We start from the raw sequence: 20,500 nt of genomic DNA on the forward strand, positions 1-20,500 counted from the left end.
TTGGTTTATCTTTCATTGTTTTTTATCAACATATTTTCTTCGACATCAACAACATTTTTCTGCATATGCTCCAAAGTGGTGGGATTCCTCTCTCTGAGATAATATGCAAGCTCAACATCAAAACCATCTGGATAATGAAGCATAGCCAAACAAAGGGGAGGATTTACATTTGTAGGTATGGCATTATAAATGTTATTGAATCTGGTTGAGAAATGTTGGATTGTCTCACCAGATTGCGTCTTAAGATTCTGATACATAGCCATAACTTGGAAAGGGTTCCTGTTAACCTCCCATTTTTCAAGGAAAGTGTGTTTAAACTATTGGAAATTAGGAATGCTTCCAGCTCTCAAATTTCTATACCACTTCCTGAATTCTCCTGAAAGATTTTGGGGAAAAAACCTCAATTTTACATCTTCATCTTCTACTTCCTCAAGGTCAATGAATTCAATGATTGTTTCTACATGTTTCCTTGTTGTGATCTTACTTGTACCATTAAATTGAGGTAGCGTCTGACCATAATTTTGTGGTATCTCATGCAAAGGGCCTGGCAGATTTAATGGGCCATACCACGCAGAAACCATGACTGAGGTATGAGTTGAAGTTGTACTCGTTGAACTATGAGTATTGCTTGTGTCTTGTTCAGGACAACCAATACTAAAAGGAGATGCATTTGTAGATTCAAGGGAATGATATACACTTCTCACAAGAGAGTCATGTGTAGGTTTGTAGTCTACATTCAAATTCAGCAAATAGAAGATGATCCTTTGGACATTTCCAGGAAAGGACAGGAAGTAATTAATAAAACATAACACTGTGCTCTAAAGGAAATCCAAGTATAAGTACCTGACTTTCACACACTGTCCTTCCATTCTTTTGCTGAGAAAGCATGTTCTTCTCTAAAACTGTTTTGAAATTTTCCAGTGGAGTCACCAAGTGAATAGCTGATCCTTTGAATTCTTCGAATTTTGGAGTCACTAGGTGAATGATTCAACCTTTTTATGTTTGTCCTTTGTTCATCATCAGAGAGCAGATCTGATATTTTTCGTTCTCCCAGGGATAATTTGACACGAAATTTCGCTTCCCCGGTAGTGAAGCTAGAATGTTATCACTCTATAAATCCCTTAAGGCTAAGGGAAGGGATCCCAGAGGTAACCATAAACCACTTGCAGGTTAAGGTCTAGTCCCCCTAACCTTGGAGAGGTCTCTCTCGCTAGATCAACTATCAATCAAAAAGGCTGATAGGATATGGATTTTAGAGTGGCTACTAAGCTCAAAGACAAAGGATATAAGGTTTGATGAAAATGTTGGGAGTGAAGGCCACTAAAAGTATAAGACTATGGCACAACAGGGAAAACATGAGCCATCAAGACAACAAAGGCAAGGTAGGCACATATCTCAAGTCAATTGTTGGATGTAGTATAGCGAGGAATGAGAGAAACACATGAATATTCAGTGAAATGCAACAGGACATAAAGTTTTGAATTCTGCTACACAATTTATAACTAAATATGTTAGAAAATACTGAGAGGGGGAGTGAATCAGTATTCCCTAGCAATTAGAACTTTTAAATCTTTTCAGAGCATTAGTTAATATTCAATTATCATTAATGTTTATGCGGTAACAACAATGAATAAAAGAACACGGAGGCACAAAAATTTTAGGTGGAAAACCCCCTCTGGGTTAAAAACCACTGAACACTTTTCTAATAATTCTTTAATTTTCAACTCCAATTGAAAAGAAAGCCCCAACTTCCTAGAATCTAGAAAACCATTCTTTTCTAGCTCCCACTAGATGGACGCTCCAACCCCTGAGATTCTTCAGTAGTCAACTGAATGGATGCCCCAATACCCATTGAGCTACAACTCACCCTAGCACCACCCTACCACCCTGAAGTTTTCACAAGCTTGAACCTGTTGGTGACTTCATGCACCATCCTAGCACCACCCTACCACCCTATAGAATAATAAAATAATAATGGACTCTTGTACTACGAAAAATGGTCCACTCTACATTGATATAGAATGATGTAGAAGAAGAAGACACACTAGACCATAACCCCAACTATGACACAACCACCTAATGATGATGCTAGACCTCCCAACACTACCTCTTCAACTCTTGGCAGATAGAAACTTGTACAAAATTTAAAAAGATGCTTTTACAATGACTCTATATAGTGATACTTTTAAAATGTTTGTATGCAATTCTGCCCACTTGAAGACTTCATGTGGTGAACTTCTTGTTGTTGTTCTGCACCTTGATTGTTGCTCTTGTACATTCCAAGTTATTAGTAAATTCCAAGATTCTCATCTCAATATATTGTACATTATTTTATGATATTTTTACAATATTTGATAAGTTGTCAAACGTTCCAATCTTCAATTTGAGTATTTGGTATTATTACTCATAACAGGACTTCACACACCTATATGATCCACAAAATGAAACAACTAGCATCTTTCTACCTACACAGATTCTATATGATGTGTTTCATGGGCGGTATACCCATGACATGATAATAGCAAAACTTACCTCATCCTGTAGAGCATATGTCAGTGCTAAACAAAAACAACAAAATAGAATACAAAGAACCTAATGAAATTAAGAGATGAACATGCATATACAAAAGATACTTACCTGTAGCTTACCTCTGTTGCATCATTTTGCTACACCTTGCTCTTTGTTGCCCTAGAAAGTCTAGTCCTTTGCACTGCTTGACAACACTTGATCTAATTTTTCTTTCCTTCTAGGAGCACGATATTTAATCTGATGTATCTCTGCGATTTCAGATCCCCAACATGTGATCTTCGGTCCTGTAGAACCCTCTAAGTCCTCTTTCCAATGCCATAGGTCTGGCCCGATTTGGACTCTTCAAGACAAAGTTATGGCCAATCTCTCACAATGACCCAATCATGGACTAATTCAGTAGAGTGAACTTGTATGACGTGCCACGTGTCACTGTTTCCTCCTTCGGCTCTGAAATTGATACACAAAAAACTACAGTCTGTTTACTATTTGCCAGTTTTTATAGAATTCCAATCCTCTTCTCAGAGAGAGAGTTATGACGATTTTCCCAAGGTCAATTCTTTGATATGAAATTCGACAGCCTGCAAAACCCTAACTTCCACAAATCATATCTCCGAAAATATAGCGAACCAAGATCTGAAATTTGGTCACGACGTTCATCAGGATTGCGAATCAAATGGGTTTTAATTTTAGAATCTAAGACTTTTCAGAAATGAAGTTATAGCGAAAATTCCACGATCGCTACATTTGGAGGATATATGAGATTTCTTTTTACAGAGTTGAGAGGGGCTTCTATAGAGAATGTTGGAGGGATTTTAGGAGCTTAGCAAATTATTAATTAATGAGTATTCAATGAACAAAACCAATTATGAGTGCCATGCCACAACCCCATAGGATTTTAGCCCACTAACTGGGGTTACTAACTTCAAACATGAATATCTCTCTAACTGTGAAGAATTACTTGGCGTGCCATATATGAACGGAAACATCTCGACGAGTAGAATTTATCTAGAAGATCCTTGACTCAAAATAGAGTAAGTTGTCAACTCAAAATTCCCTTTCAAGATCAGGGTAGCCCCTGGTGCTGCTTGGGTTGACATTAATGACACCTCAGATCATATTTAGATCAACAATCTCTCCCTTTGTAATTGATGGCAACATAAGTACTCCCCTTGCGATCAGGGCACCTCTTCCTACTTCCTTCTCTTCCCTTTGACATCAATGGCAAAAGGTAACTCCCCCTGACACACAACCATCCTGTGGACCTGTACACACTTCCACTCCCCCTTTATTTCATGAATAAGGAAAATCTAGTGAGAACTTGGGAGAATCCCAAGCTTCTAGCGAAGATATTCAAATGCTTCACGAGGTTAAAGGTTTAGTGAAGATATCAACGATTTGTTCTTTTGTACCAACATATTCAAGTTTGATATTCTTTTCAGCAGCTTGTTCTCTAACAAAATGATATTTTATCGGAATGTGTTTTGTTTTTGAATGCATGATAGGATTCTTGGAGATGTTGATGGCACTAGTGTCATCACAGAATATGGGAATAGGCTCACTGAATTGCACTTGAAGATCTTGCAAAGTTTGTTTCATCCAAAGGACTTGAGTACAACAAGCCACCGCTGCAATGTATTCTTCTTCTGTTGTAGATAATGAGATTGAGGTTTGCTTTTTACTCAACCATGATACGAGAGAACCACTTAGATAGAATGTTGCTCCACTAGTACTCTTACGATTATCAATGTTTCCTGCCCAATCTGCATCTGTAAAGGCTTGAATAATGAGATTGTTGCCCTTGGGATACCACAAGCCATATTCTGTTGTGCCCTTTAGATATCAAAGAATTCTTTTGATGGCAATAATATGTGATTCTTTTGGTGCTGCTTAGAATCTTGCTACTTGTCCAACTGCTTGCATAACATCTGGTCGAGAGGCTGTCACATATAGGAGACTACCAATCATGGATCTATCCAACCTTTGGTCCACATCCTTTGATGAATATTCTAAGCTTAACTTGCAACTTGTGCATATCCTTTGTAGACTAATCTTCCCTTGTTCCTGGTAACCTGTAATCCTTCAACTATTTTGCTCCCCCTGAACTTGTAATGAAGCTGCCATCTTTTTCAAACTACCTTCTTGTCAATCATAGACTTATGCCATATACTGCTACAGAGACTTCTCCTCTACAAACATTAAGGATTCAACAAGCCAGATTGTTCAAAATAGTGAGTCACCTAACGAGCCATCTTGACTTGAGTCATTATCTGAAGCAACTGCTAATTGCTCATGACTTTTTTCTTTTACAAATCCTGAAAGCATAACTGTTGAAACCTTGTGATCTATTTTGTCTTCCTGTACTTGTTTCATTTTCTAGACCTTCTTATTCCTGCAATATCGAACCATGTGCCCATAGTTATGACACTTGAAGCATTCAATGTTGTGCATAGGTGATTCCATCTAATATCTGCAACCGCAAGCACTATGGCCATAGTTATGGCATTTGAAACATTCAATGTTTGGCCCATCTAGCACGTATTCTCTTCTGACAAAATCATCATGGAACCTGTCTCGTGATCCTGCAAACTTGCTTCTAGGGTTTTGCAGAAAATGATTGTACCTGTCAAAAACTTCACAATCCCTAACCATATGTCCATAGTTAGCACATAAAAATCAATAACCATTAAATAAATGTGTGTACCTGAATGGTTCATTTGAATGCAATGGTCCTTGATAGTTGTACTTGTCAATAACTTTACAATCCTTGGCCATATGTCCATAGTTAGCGCATGAAAAACAATAACCATTAAATAAACGAACATATCTGGAAGATTTTTCATTCTTCTTTGGAGGCGGTGTTGTAGTTTGTTGTGGTCCTTTGTTCTTGATTGCATTGGTATTGTTCTCTGAAGTTGCAACATTCTTCTTTGGCTTTTCACTTTGATCAACTTCCTTATTAGAATCATCATGCGAATGTGTGGAGATTGGACTTTCATCAACTAGAGCTCTACCATCTTTAATTTCCTTCATTTTTGCTTCTTCATCTTTGTGACTGAGGCCAGTTCTGTCGTTGTAAGATTGTTGATTGTTGATGAGTTCTTCCAACGCCCTTGAGTTGTTGGCATAGTTTTGGACAGTGTTTCCCTTCTTCACTTCCTTACGCAATGAGACTACTTCGGCTTCTAATGCTTCCCTTTCTCAGTTTCTTTCTTCCAACTTCTTTTGAAGTGACTCTTCAATACATTTGTGTTCTTCAACTTCAATTTTGAGACCTTGAACTTGTTCTTAAAGAGTATTTGAACATATCTTCTCATCCTTGAGCTCTTTTATAAGTTTGATTGCCTCCTTAGAAAATTCATCTATGGTCAACCCTTCTTCTTCGTTTTTTGATACCTCTTGTTTATTGTGCTTGGCCATAAACAATACTCTCCCATTGGCTTCTTCTTCACTGTTGCTGTCTTCATCGGATGATGAGCTATCTTCTTTAGAGAGAAAGTTCCTTTTGAATCCTTTCTTCTTGCCAATTTTTAGTTTTCTTGTAAAGTAAGCATATTCTTCATCTGAAAAACCTTCTTCACCATCTTCCTTTTCTTCACACTTGCAGGTGTAGGTCTTTGCCTTTGAAGGTTGTTTGTCCTTATTAGTTTTCTTAGATGCAACGAACACAGTTTCTAGATGCAAAGTACTCTCTTCTTCATCAAGTCTCATGTTAGGTCCCTATAATACTAGTGATTACCCCATTACTATTATAGTTGTATCCCTTATTAATATTGTTGTGCCCCTATTGTCCCTATATTTTTATTACTGTGCCCCATAGAATCCCTCTATTGTTATTTTTGTGGCTTTATATTATTATTGTTAGGTCGGCTTGGTTATATTGTGACTCCTTAGACTCTTATATATAGAAAGGAGGTTTTGTCATTTGAATCATCCAAGAATTGTTCATTTGTGTAATGTAAAGGAGGTTGCCCCCTTGAAGAGGCTGAATTCTAAGGCGCTGATCTCTCTTTTCTATCTTTTTGTGAGCTAGTTCCATAACATTTGGTATCAGAGCTTTGGATTCTAGGGTTTCGCTGCTCCAAAAAGGTCATCGTGGCATTTTCATTATAATTTATTTTCTGCGACGTTTCAAAAGCGAAAAAAAACCCATTTGAGACGAAATTGTACTGAACCTCGGGTCCGAATTTCAGAGCTTTTCGCCCTATATTTGCGGAGATATGATCTGAGGAAGTTGGTATTTTTGCAGACTCTTGAATTATATTCTAAATAGGTGACCTAGGGAAAATCATCATAACTGTCTCTCTGAGCATCGGATTCAAATTTTGTAAGAAGGTACAGAAAGAGGACGAACTGTAGTTTCTTGCATATATTTTTCAGAGCCAAAGGTTGAAACAGTGACACGTGGCACTTCATACAAGTTCGCTCTTCTGGAAAGGTCTATAATCAGGTCATCTTGGGAGATTGTGCATAACTCTTCTTTGGAGAATCCAATTTGGATCAGACTGATGGCATTGGAAATAGGACACAGAGGGCTACTACAGGTCGCAATTTCAAAATTGGATGATCGGAAATTGCAGAGATACATCAGATTCAATATAAAGTTTCTACAAAGTGAAAAAAGGTGTGTAGTTTTTTTAAATTTTTGCATAAACTTGGTTTGAAAAATTAGTTTGAAGGAATTCAAAGGGCATAGTAAAGAATTATTACCAGTAATTGATTCCCCGAGGAAAGAAAATTCAAACACCTAGTAAGCAACCTAAAAGCTCTAGCATGACTCATGAAGAAGATGAAAAAATGCAACATGATATATCAAAATTACGAGACCAAGTGGAACAATTGTCACTTGCAGAAAAAGCAACGAAATCTAAGATGGATGGTTTAAGGAAAGATGTAGAAGCTAAGATGGATGGTTTAAAGAAATGTGTAGAAGCTAAGATGGATTGTTTAAAGAAAGGTGTAGAAGCTAAGATGGATGGGATGGAAGCTAAGATGAATGGCATGGACGCTAAAATTGATGGCATGGATGATAAGATGGAAGAATTGAAGATAAATATGAATAAGTTGCTACAATAAATGGTCACTAATGGTGAAAGGGTCGTAAAGGAAACTCATGATGAGAACAAAAGAAATGTTAATCATGATTCCATAGACTCTAATGTTGGATCAAAGACCCACCATATTCCAAAAATCGATATGAGGAAGTTTGATGGCAAGGATCCCGCAACATGGATATTATAGATGGAGCAATTTTTCAATCTCAATAATGTGCAAAACAACAAAAGGTACGTATTGCAATTTTATATTTGGAACCAAATCAGTTTGTATGGTATCAATGGCTTTGCTCTCATAAACAAATTATCACTTGGGCAATTTTTACGGAAGAATTGATAGCACATTATGAGGATACAAAAGCAACACTTTTTTTAGCCAATTGATAAGTCTCAAACAAAAGGGTTCAATAATGGAGCACATTGAGGAGTTCCAAAAATTGAACATAAGGGTAAAAAATATTCCAGAGGAGCATAGGATTGATGTGTTCATAGGGACTTTAAAAGATAATATCCAACATGATGTTCGCCTTTGGGAACTTGATTCATTAGAGAAGACATTCAGGTTAGCAAGAAAAATGGAAAGCAAAATTATGGCAACCAGGAAGCATACCAGTCACAACTATAAATATGAAAGTGTTATTACCCCTCGCCTTCCACAACCTATAAGGTTGACACCACAACAATTGGAAGAAAAAATAGCAAAAGGGCTTTGTTACAGTTGTGATAGCAAATACACTAAAGGTCATAAGTGTGTTTGGAAGAAATTATTCTACATAGATTGTGAAGAGAAAGAAAAAAAGGAGCAAGAAAGGTCAAAAGAAGAGGATATACTCCAAGAACAAAGCCTAGATAAAGAAGAAATGAATTCGACCATATCTTGTAATGCATTGGCTGGAATTACCACTCCTCAAACCATTAAGATAGAAGGACAAATCAAGAAGAAAAAGGTAATAGTGTTTATTGATTCAAGAAGCACCCACAATTTTATTCATTGTAAGGTAGCAAAAGAATTGAATTGCTTCCTATATCCCGCACTAGAGTGTCAAGTGATGGTTGCAAATGGAGGAACGATAAATTTCTTTGGAAAGTGCCATAATATCAAGCTATCCATGGGAGAATATGTATTGACTAGCCCAATGCTTTCCATTCCAATGGGAGGTGCTGATGTTGTACTAGGAGTCCAATGGCTACAATCCTTGGGTACAATAGCTTTTAATTTTCAAGAACTTTTCATGAAATTTTCTACAGAAGGAAAGGAAGTTGAATTAAGGGGTATTGCAGGGAAACCAGGAAAGATAATCAGCTCTAACGGTATGACAAAGCTTTTAAAAAAGGAACAAAGAGGTGTAATTGCACAATTATGTTCGCTAGATGTTTCCACATCGGAATCATCTATTTCTCCAAAACTCCAAAAGGTCTTGAACAATCATTCCAAGGTATTTGAGACTCCCAAAGGTCTCCCACCTATTCGTGATCATGATCATGCTATTCATCTGATTCCAGGAAGTGTTCCTCCAAACATCAGGCCGTACAGATATCCCTATACCCAAAAGAGTGAAATTGAATGTATGGCTGCAGAAATGTTAGAGGCTGGTATAATTCAACCTAATCAAAGTTCTTTCTCTACTCCAGTAGTATTAGTGCACAAGAAGGATGGATCATGGCGCATGTGTCTAGATTATAGGGAGCTCAACAAGCTCACTATTAAAGATAAGTTTCCCATTCCTATCATTGATGAATTACTAGATGAATTGCATGGATAAATTTACTTCACCAAGTTGGATTTTCATTCAGGATATCATCAAATCAGAATGAATACTGAAGACATTCCAAAAACAACATTTAGAACTCATGAGGGTCATTATGAATTTTTGGTCTTGCCTTTTGGCCTTACCAATGCACCTTCTACATTTTGTTAGGATATTCCGACACATAGGATATAGTTAAGTTCAACTTGGTCTAGTATAGAGTTAGGTTAGAGTTAGGTAAAGTGTGTTTCTTTACCGTTGTACATTTTGTAACTTACAATCCGACGGTCACGATATGTAGTGATCCGACGGTTCACTCTCACCTCGGTATTACCGACACTTGATCCGTGGCTTGACACCCGATTGGTCCATGAGTTCTATTTAAAGCGCATGGAGGGTCATTGTTCGGGTAATCCGTGCATGAGAGAAGCTTATGTAAATTTTCATTCTTTGATTAATAAATTGCCTGTAGTACCCACGTTGGGACAGGCCGTGGACTGTTTCCCTCCTTGCACTTTGAGGGTTTTAACCACGTCAAAAATACTGGTGTATTGATTTGAGATCTGGTTGTGAGCGGTGTCCTTTTGGTATTCTTTCTGAGGAACTTACCCTGTAAATTCCTACATGGTATCAGAGCTATTTGAGGGCCGCGTCCGTTGGTGATCCAAATCTGAAGCCGGTAGAACTGCATGCGGCTGTCGTTTCCTAGATCTGCTGTTTCTGACTGCTTTCGGGCCGAGAGGACTGCTCTGTTGCGTTCGGAGCATCTGTTCCAGTGAGGAACCCCTTTCGTTTCACGCGAAAAGGTTTCCGGTAGCCCTAGCTGCGTCATTTTTCAGATCGGGAGGTATACAGTGTTTTTTTTTGCAGTTTACTGTTATTTTCTCTCTGCTTATTTCGGTCTCAGTTTATTTAGCCTTTTTTTTTAACCGGATCTATACCTTTCATTTCTGCGTATGCTCTTTGCCCTGCGACTCTGTGCGATCTGGGCAAATCAGAAACAGAAAGGAAGGATTTTTCTCATGCGTATGCTCTTTTCCCTGCACCTTAGTGTGATCTCGGAAAATCAGAAACATTGAGAAAAATATTTAGTTTTTCGGCTAAAGCTAACTTTGAGATTTTTTTTAAAAATTTCTAGTTTTTTGGCTAAAGCTAACTTCGAGCCGCAAGGTTCGTTTTTCTTTGCATATTCGTGTTGGGTTTTGTGTTTTGTGTTTTGTAGGGAAAAAGAGCTTTCTCAAGGCAAGCACGCAAACCAAGGCCCCCCCCCTCTCTCTCTCTCTCTCTCTCTCTCTCTCTCTCTCAAATTTTTTGTATAGATCAATTGGTTCAAAGCTATTTTAAGAGAGTAGAGGTCTTGGGTTCAAGTCTCCATTTTGTGGGGGCGGATTTTTTCATTCCCGCACATTCGCGCACTTTGCCGGCAACGTCAACAATTTTTTTTTCAAAAAGCCATAACTTCTTCATCCGGAAGCCTTTTTCAGAGCCGTTTTTTTTAAAACCGCCTATTTTTTCGAGATCTATCCATTGGAACACTTACTTTCAGCATCTTCAGCTTCAGTTTTTTTTTAAAAAATGGAAAGTCCATGCCAAGTCATTCTTGACAGCACTAACTACTTCCAATGGGTAGCCTACATGGAAGATTTACTTAGAAGTAAAGGTCTCTTCAGAATAGCCACAGACCAAGAGAAGAAACCAAAAGATGAAGACAAGGCGGCAAAATGGGAAAATAGACAAGATCAAGCACGTGGTTTGATAGGGATGTCTATTTCTCCTGATCTTAGATTCCACATTGCAGAACTTGAAACTCCTCATGAAGCATTAGAAAAACTTGCTAAAGTTTTTGGGATTAAAAATGAAATTAGAGCCCATCAACTTGAAAATGAGCTGCTTACTTTGGATCCTAATAATTTTTCTTGCATTGAAGATTTCTTGTCCAAATTCAAGACCCTTAGATATCTCTTGGAAGGTGTTAAAGTTAAGAAAGAAGATGGTAACCTTATTTATTCCATCCTTACTAAGTTGGGACCAGCCTACTCTGTATTTGTTTCCACTTTCCATTCTACAAGGGAAGCTTTCATTTGTCAAGGACAAGACTACAAGGCCCCTTCCTTTGACTCCTTTTGTGATTCCTTAATAAGAGAACAAGAAAAACTCTTACACCTTGGTCTTCTTAATCTTGGAAACTCTTCCACGAAAGCGTTAGCCGCCCAGCAGCAACCAAATTCAAAGAATCCTAAGAAGTCATATCCTCAAAAGAATGGTCCTAAACCATCTCAGCCTCAAAATGAAAGATCATTTCAGCAAAATGATAAGACCAATAAAAACAAATGGAAGAAGACTGATAGACATTGTAACTTTTGTAATCGAGATGGCCACTTAGAATCTAAATGCTTTAAGAAGATGGAAGCCTTGGAAGCCGCAATGAAGAAACATAACATCCATGTGGAGCCTACTTCAACTTCAACTTCCGGAATGGCACTTTCTGCATGTCATTGTCAATCATCTCAGTCTGGTTATGCATTAAATGTATCTTCTTCTTCTTCTCATTCTCATGAGTGGCTCATTGATTCTGGAGCCTCTTGTCACATGGCCAAAAACCAAGCCATGTTTTCTTCTTTAAATGATTGTAACACCAAAAATATATATATTGGTGATGATAGATCTCTTAATGTTGTAGGGACTGGAACTGTTCATCTAGACAATGGTCAGTTTAATGATGTATTATGTGTTCCAACCTTATCCTGCAACCTTCTATCTGTCTATCAGATAACTCATTCAGGTGAAGGTAAAATTGTTGAATTTTCACCTCATGATGTTGTAATCAAGGATCTAAAAGATCCTAAACAGATTCTAGCTACTGGTCTTGCTGATGATTCCAAAAGGTTGTATAAGTTTCACAACTTTGGGTCATCAAATCTTCCCTCAGTATTTGTTGCTCATAATGATGAAGTGAGCAAACTTTGGCATGAGCGATTTGGTCACTTAAACTATCGCTCCCTTCAGCATCTATGTAAAGAAAATATGGTGACAGGTCTTCCTATGGTATCTTGCAGAGATGGTGTTTGTTCCGGATGTGTACTCGGAAAACATCATCGGGACAGTTTTGACAAACGTGCCTCTTGGCACGCCTCAGCCCCTTTACAGCTTGTGCACAGTGATTTATGTGGTCCTCTTCCTGTTGCTTCATTCTCTGGCTGCAAGTACTTCTTAACTTTCATTGATGATTTCTCCAGACGCACTTGGGTATACTTCTTAAAACTCAAGAGCGAAGTATTTAACACTTTTTTGGCCTTCAAAGCCTTTGTTGAAAAACAATCTGGACATCAAATTCTTAAGCTAAGAACTGATAATGGTGGAGAATATGTTAAAAACACATTCATCAACTTTTGCACCGAAAATGGAATTCAAATGCAACATACTGTTCCATACACTCCACAACAAAATGGTGTAGCTGAAAGGAAAAATCGCACCTTAAAGGAAATGGCTAATTGTATGCTGCAATCTAAAGGACTCAGTCTTAGTTTTTGGGCCGAAGCAATTAATTGTGCAAATTATATAATCAATCGCACTCCTACTAAGGTTCTAGAGAATATCACTCCAGAAGAAGCTTGGAGTTCCATTAAACCAGATGTAAGTCACTTTCGTGTGTTTGGAAGTGAAGCATGGGCCCATATTCCAGATGAAAAGCATAAAGCTTTAGAACCTAAGAGTGAGAAATGTACTTTTGTTGGATATTCTGAAGATGTAAAAGGTTATAGACTTATTCCATTTAAGTCCAAAAATGTTATCATTAGAAGAGATGTAAAATTTGATGAAAATAAATCGGCCTGCGAGCCTAGTCCGGCGGATGTGCCACCTCTTCCTATCTCTTCTACTTTGAAAACATTTCTTCTTCAGATGATGAAAGCGAGGATGATAATCCTCCCCCACCTTCTCAGGATCCTCAACTTCCAAGATGGGTCCGTGCTACTCGGGATGCAGCAGGTGATCTTGCCGGTGATCCTACAGATCAGCGACGTACACGTTCTCAGTTTGAAAGAGCCTCTTCTTTACTGGCTCAAGCTCCAGTAAATCATGATCCTGACACTTTTGCAGAAGCTTCAGGCCATCCACATTGGGAAGCAGCTATGAATGAAGAATATCATTCATTGATGACAAATGATACATGGGATCTTGTTCCTCTACCAAAGGGACGCAAACTTGTTAGATGTAAATGGGTTTACAGAACCAAGTATGGACCAGATGGGAAAGTTGATAAACATAAAGCTCGTCTCGTTGCTAAGGGCTTTTCACAGGTTGAAGGCATTGACTACACTGAAACCTTCTCCCCTGTTGCCAAAATGAACTCTATCCGCCTTGTTCTTTCCCTTGCTGCCTCTTTAAAATGGGAAGTCCATCAGATGGATGTTAAATCTGCCTTCTTGCATGGGGACTTGCAGGAAGAAATCTATATGGAACAACCCATTGGCTTCATACAAACAGACTCCAGCCTTGTTTGTCGACTTAAGAAATCCCTTTATGGCCTCAAGCAAGCTCCTCGGGCTTGGTATGCCAAAATGGATAGCTTTCTTTTAGAATCTGGCTTTTCTAGGTGTCATTCTGACAATACTGTCTACACCAAGAAAGTGGGCAACTCTCTTATCATCCTTGTTCTTTATGTTGATGATCTTATTCTTACTGGTAGTGATCCCAACCTTATAAACCATGTGAAGTCCAGCCTTAAAAAGAAATTTGAAATGACAGACTTAGGACACTTACACTATTTTCTCGGTCTTCAAGTCTTGCAATCCCAGGAGGGTATTTTCCTTTCCCAGTCCAAGTATGCTTGTGATATTCTTCGTCATTTTCACATGGAAGACTGTAAGCCAGCCCCTTCTCCCTTTCAGTCTGGAGTCAAACTTTCAGTCTCTTGTACTTCTCCTGAAGTTGATGCTACCTTATACCGTCAACTTGTCGGAAAACTCTTGTATTTAACCCATACTCGTCCTGATCTTTCCTTTGTTGTTGGCCTTGTTGCTCGTTTTATGCAAAACCCCCGTGAAAGTCATTGGAAAGCAGCTAAAAGAATACTTCGTTATGTTCGAGGTACAGTACAGTTTGGGATTCATTACAGTGCCAAAGCAGCTCCTCTGTTAGTTGGTTTCACTGATTCTGATTGGGCTGGTGACCATGATGATCGGAAGTCTACTGCCGGTTATGTCTTCACTCTTGGTTCAGGACCTATTACATGGGCTTGTAAGAAACAGGCTGCCATTTCTCTTTCGTCAGCAGAAGCAGAGTATCGTGGTGCCGTGGAAGCTAGTAAGGAAGCCTTGTGGCTTCGTCAGATCCTATCAGAGTTTGGCTTTGAGCAGCAGCATCCAACCACACTTTGGTGTGATAATCAAAGTGCCATTCAGCTATGCAAAGATCCAGTCCAGCATCAGCGCAGCAAACACATTGAACTACACATGCACTTCATCAGAAAGCTCATTCATGACCATGTTCTTGAAGTGCAATATTGTCCAACAGATGATCAGGTTGCAGACATCTTCACAAAGGCTCTCACAGAGGCGAAGTTCACTAAACTTCGATATATGCTTGGAGTTCAGGAAGTTGTCACTAAGGGGGGATAGGCTCTAGTGCCTCCTTCCTTCTCCTATTGTGTCATATTTGTAAATCCTTCAATCCTATCCCAAGTTGTTCTTAAGGGGGGATGTTAGGATATTCCGACACATAGGATATAGTTAAGTTCAACTTGGTCTAGTATAGAGTTAGGTTAGAGTTAGGTAAAGTGTGTTTCTTTACCGTTGTACATTTTGTAACTTACAATCCGACGGTCACGATATGTAGTGATCCGACGGTTCACTCTCACCTCGGTATTACCGACACTTGATCCGTGGCTTGACACCCGATTGGTCCATGAGTTCTATTTAAAGCGCATGGAGGGTCATTGTTCGGGTAATCCGTGCATGAGAGAAGCTTATGTAAATTTTCATTCTTTGATTAATAAATTGCCTGTAGTACCCACGTTGGGACAGGCCGTGGACTGTTTCCCTCCTTGCACTTTGAGGGTTTTAACCACGTCAAAAATACTGGTGTATTGATTTGAGATCTGGTTGTGAGCGGTGTCCTTTTGGTATTCTTTCTGAGGAACTTACCCTGTAAATTCCTACACATTTCAAGGTTTGATGAATTCCATTTTCAAACCCTTCCTTAGAAAATTTGTGTTAGTATTTTTTGATGATATACTAATCTACAGCAAGTCTTGGAAGGATCATGTTGAACATGTTGACAGGGTGCTACAACTATTGGAGGAAAAACAATTATATGCAAAAAAAACCAAATGTTTCTTTGGAGTACAAGAGGTGGAATATCTGGGTCATATTGTATCTCATGAAGGAGTTAAGGTAGACCCTAGCAAAATTAAAGCCATTAAGGAATGGAAAATCCCCACATCCATAAAGCATCTGCGAGGATTTCTCGTGTTGACAGGATATTATCACAAGTTTGTTAAGAATTATGGGAGAATAACAGCACCTCTAACAATATTATTGAAGAAAGATGCATTTTCATGGACTCCAGAAGCAACAAAGGCCTTCGAACATCTTAAAGAGGCAATGTGCCAAGCACCGGTCTTAGCTACACTAGACTTCACAAAAACCTTTATTGTGGAATGTGATGCTTCAGGAAATGGAATTGGTGCCATTTTAATGCAAGATGAAAGACCCATTGCTTTTGAAAGTCGTCCAATCAAGGGAAAGTTTTTACACAAAGCTATTTATGAGAAGGAAATGTTGACAATACTACATGCACTTAAGAAATGGTGACCCTACCTGATGGGAAGACACTTCAAGGTAAAAACAGATCATGATAGCCTTAAATACTTTTTAGAAAAAAGATTATCCTCTGAAGAACAACAAAAGTGGGTCGCAAAGATGTTGGGTTATGACTTTGAAATCATCTGCAAAAAAAGGAAGCAAAATGTGGTGGTAGATGCACTCTCAAGAAAGGATGAGGATGTGGAAGTATTGTCGTGCGCCATTTCTATTATCCAACCAGATTGGATAAACGAAGCAAGGGAGGAATGGAAGAATGATGAAGAAGTGTGGGCACTTATTCGAAAGTTACAACAAGATTCCAGTACATCTGATACATTTAGCTAGCAAAATGATTCGTTATGGTACAAAGATCGCTTATACCTCTGTAAGAATTCGCAACTCAAACAAAAAATTCTTATGGAATTGCACACTTCTCCCTTAGGAGGGCACTCAGGATTTTTAAAAACTTACCATAGGGTTAAGAAGGAATTTTTTTGGGATGGCCTTAAATCAGATATTCAAAAGTTTGTGGCAGAATGTTTGGTTTTCCAACAAAATAAAGTTGAAACAATTAAGACCCCGAGTCTACTACAACCTTTATCCATTCCAAGCCAACGTTGGGAGGAGGTTTCAATGGATTTTATCAGAGGTTTACCCAAGTCTGAGGGAAAGAGTGTCATCATGGTGGTAGTTGACAAGCTTACCAAGTATGCACACTTTTGTGCATTATCACATCCATTTAAAGCTAGCACAGTTTCTATTGCATTTATGGAAACAATTCAAAAGCTACATGGAAACCCAAAGATTATTGTAAGTGACAGAGATTCCATTTTCACTGAAAAATTTTGGACAGAATTATTTTCTTGTCTTGGTACTCAGTTAGCTCATAGCTCATCTTATCATCCTCAATCTGATGGGAAAACTGAGATAGTAAACAAATGTTTGGAAGGATATCTTCGTTGCTTTGTATCTGAGAAACAGACACAATGGGTCAAATGGTTGCCTCTGGCTAAATGGTGGTATAACACTTCCTTCCATACAACAACAAAAATGACCCCATTTATGGAACTTTATGGATATCAACCACCATCCATCACATCATATTTAAGAGAAAATTCTAAGGTTCAAGCAGTGGAACATCAGATCGAACATCAACAACAAGTCCTCCAACTCTTAAAGGATAACCTCGTGTTGGCACAGAATAGAATGAAACAACAGGCAGATCAGCATCGCAGCGAAAGAAGTTTTGATGTAGGTCATTGGGTATTCCTACGGCTACAACCATATAAACAAATGTCCCTCAAGTAAGCTAAGAAGGATAATAAATTATCACCAAAGTATTATGGTCCATAGAAGGTGTTGCAAAAGATTGGTACTATGGCATACAAATTGGAGCTTCCTGCAGCGTCTCGAGTGCACCCAGTTTTCCATGTTTCATGTTTAAAGAAGGTTATAGGTGACAAGATCCCAGTTCAAACAATATTGCCAGAACTTGACGAGGAAGGAAAAATTATATTGGAACCGGAAGAAGTCACAGAAACAAGAACTCGATAGCTACGAAATCGATCAATTTTGGAGTATCTCATCAAGTGGAAGAACTTATCTGCTGAAGATTCCACATGGGAGGATGAGAATTTTATACAGAAGCATCCAGAACTACTCAAGTGTTGAGGACAACACTTTTTTTGAAGGAGAGGGGCATGTTAGGTCCCTATAATACTAGTGATTACCCCATTACTATTATAGTTGTATCCCTTATTAATATTGTTGTGCCCCTATTGCCCCCATATTTTTATTATTGTGCCCCATAGAATCCCTCTATTGTTATTTTTGTGGCTTTATATTATTATTGTTAGGTCGGCTGGGTTATATTGTGACTCCTTAGACTCCTATATATAGAAAGGAGGTTTTGTCATTTGAATCATCCAAGAATTGTTCATTTGTGTAATGTAAAGGAGGGTGCCCCCTCAAAGAGGCTGAATTCTAAGGCGTTGATCTCTCTTTTTTATCTTTTTGTGAGCTGGTTCCATAACATCTCATTTCATATGCTATGAGAACTCCATGTAATTCCTCTTTGCTAAGTTTTTCTAGATTTGCACTTTATTCTAAGATCGATACCTTTGGGTTGAATGTTCCTGGCAACATTCTAAGAATATTTCGTATAATAGTATTCTCGTCAACAATCTCTCCCAATCCTTCCAAAGTGTTGGTTATTTCATCAACATGTTGGAAGTATGCAACAATGTTGTCTTCTTCTTTCATTCTGAGTTGCTCAAATTTTCTCTGTGATTTGAAGCCTTGCTTCTTTGACATTTGAGTCACCTACATATATATTCTCAAGTTTGTCCCATACATTTTTGGCGGTTTTACAACCCAACACCTTATGATAAGTAGATTCAATAAGTCCACTGATAATAATATTCTTTGTTTTTGCATCATTTACCAAATTCTTCTTACCGTGTTCATAAGCGGTTGGTGTAAAGCCATTTTGAACAGTGTCCCATACTTCGTAACCTTATGCCAAGAGATGGACCTCCATTCTTCCTTTCCAAAGTGCATAATTATTTTCATTGAATTGAGGTACATCATTCTTGGTATGCTCCATGATCTCCTTCCAGTTGTTAAACTGCTATTGAAGGAACCAAGATTTGATACCAATTGTTGGAAAATACCAAGGGGGGGGGGGGGGGTGTGGGGGCGGTGGTTGGGAGAGGGAGGGTGAATCAGTATTCCTTAGAAATTAGCACTTTTAAATCTTTTCAGATAATTAGTTAATCTTCAATTATCATTAATGTTTATGCAGTAACAACAGTGAATAAAAGAACACAGGAGGCACAGAAATTTTAGGTGGAAAACCCCCTCCGGGTCAAAAACCACCGAACGCTTTTCTAATAATTCTTTAATTTTCAACTCCAATTGAAAAGAAAGCTCCAACTTCCTTGAATCTAGAAAATCATTCTTCTCCAGCTCCAACTAGATGGATGCTCCAATGCCCGAGATTCTTCAGTAGTCAACTGAATGGATGCCCAAACACCCAATGAGCTATAACTCACCCTAGCACCACCCTACCACCTTGAATTTTTCACAGGCTTGAACCTGTTGGTGACTTCATGCACTAGCCTAGCACCACCCTACCACCCTATAGAATAATAAAAGAAGAATGGACTCTCGTACCAGGGAAAATGGTCCACTTTACAATGATATAGAATGATGTAGAAGAAGAAGACACACTAGACCATAACCCCGACTATGACACAACCACGTAATGATGATCCTAGACCTCCCGACACTACCTCTTCAACTCTTGGCAGATGGACACTTGTACAACTTTTACAAAGATGCTTTTACAATGACTTTGTACAATGATACTTTTATAATGTCTGTATGCAATTCTGCCCACTTGAAGACTTCATGTGGTGAACTTCTTGTTGTTGTCTTGTGCCTTGATTGATGCTCTTGTCATGCTACCCTTTCTCATTCTTCAGAACATTAAATTATGCATTGAATCTTCTCTTGATGAATATATAATACCTGCAAAAAGTCTTCAAGGAAATACCCACGACATGATAATAGCAAAACTTACCTCATCCTACAGAGCATATGTTAGTGCTAAACAAAAACAACAAATTAGAATACAAAGAACCTAATGCAATTAAGAGATGAACATGCATATACAGAAGATACTTCCTGTAGCTTATCTCTGTTGCACCTTGCTCTTTGCTGCCCTAGAAAGTCTGGTCCTCTGCACCCCTTGATAACACTTGATCTAAATTTTCTTGCCTTCTAGGAGCATGATATTTAATCTGATGTATCTTTGCGATTTCAGATCCCCAACATGTGATCTTTGGTCTTGTAGAAGCCCTCTGAGTCTTCTTTCCAATGCCACAGGTCTGACCCGATTTGGACTCTTCAAGGCAAAGTTATGCCCAATCTCTCACAATGACCTAATTATGGACTAGTTTAGTACAGAGAACTTGTACGACATGCCACGTGTCACTGTTTCCTCCTTCGTCTTTGAAATTTACACACAAAAAACTACAGTCCATACACTATCCCCCACATTTTACAAAATTCTGATCCTCTTCTCAAAGAGAGAGTTATGATGATTTTCCCAAGCTCACTTCTTTGAGATGAAATTTGGAAGCCTGCAAAAACCATAACTTCCACAGATCATATCTCCGAAAATATAGCGAACCAAGCTCTGAAATTCTATCAAGAAGTTCTTCAGGATTGCGAATCAAATGGGTTTTAATTTCAGAATCTAAGACTTTGCAGAAATGAGGTGATAGCGAAAATGCCACAATCACTACATTTGGAGGATATATGAGATTTCTTTTTATAGAGTTGAGGGGGGCTTCTATAGAGAATG

Source organism: Pinus tabuliformis, chromosome J (assembly GCF_031772625.1).
Source record: "Pinus tabuliformis cultivar Carrire ecotype Pingquan chromosome J, CPIR1, whole genome shotgun sequence".
Lineage (NCBI taxonomy): Eukaryota > Viridiplantae > Streptophyta > Pinopsida > Pinales > Pinaceae > Pinus > Pinus tabuliformis.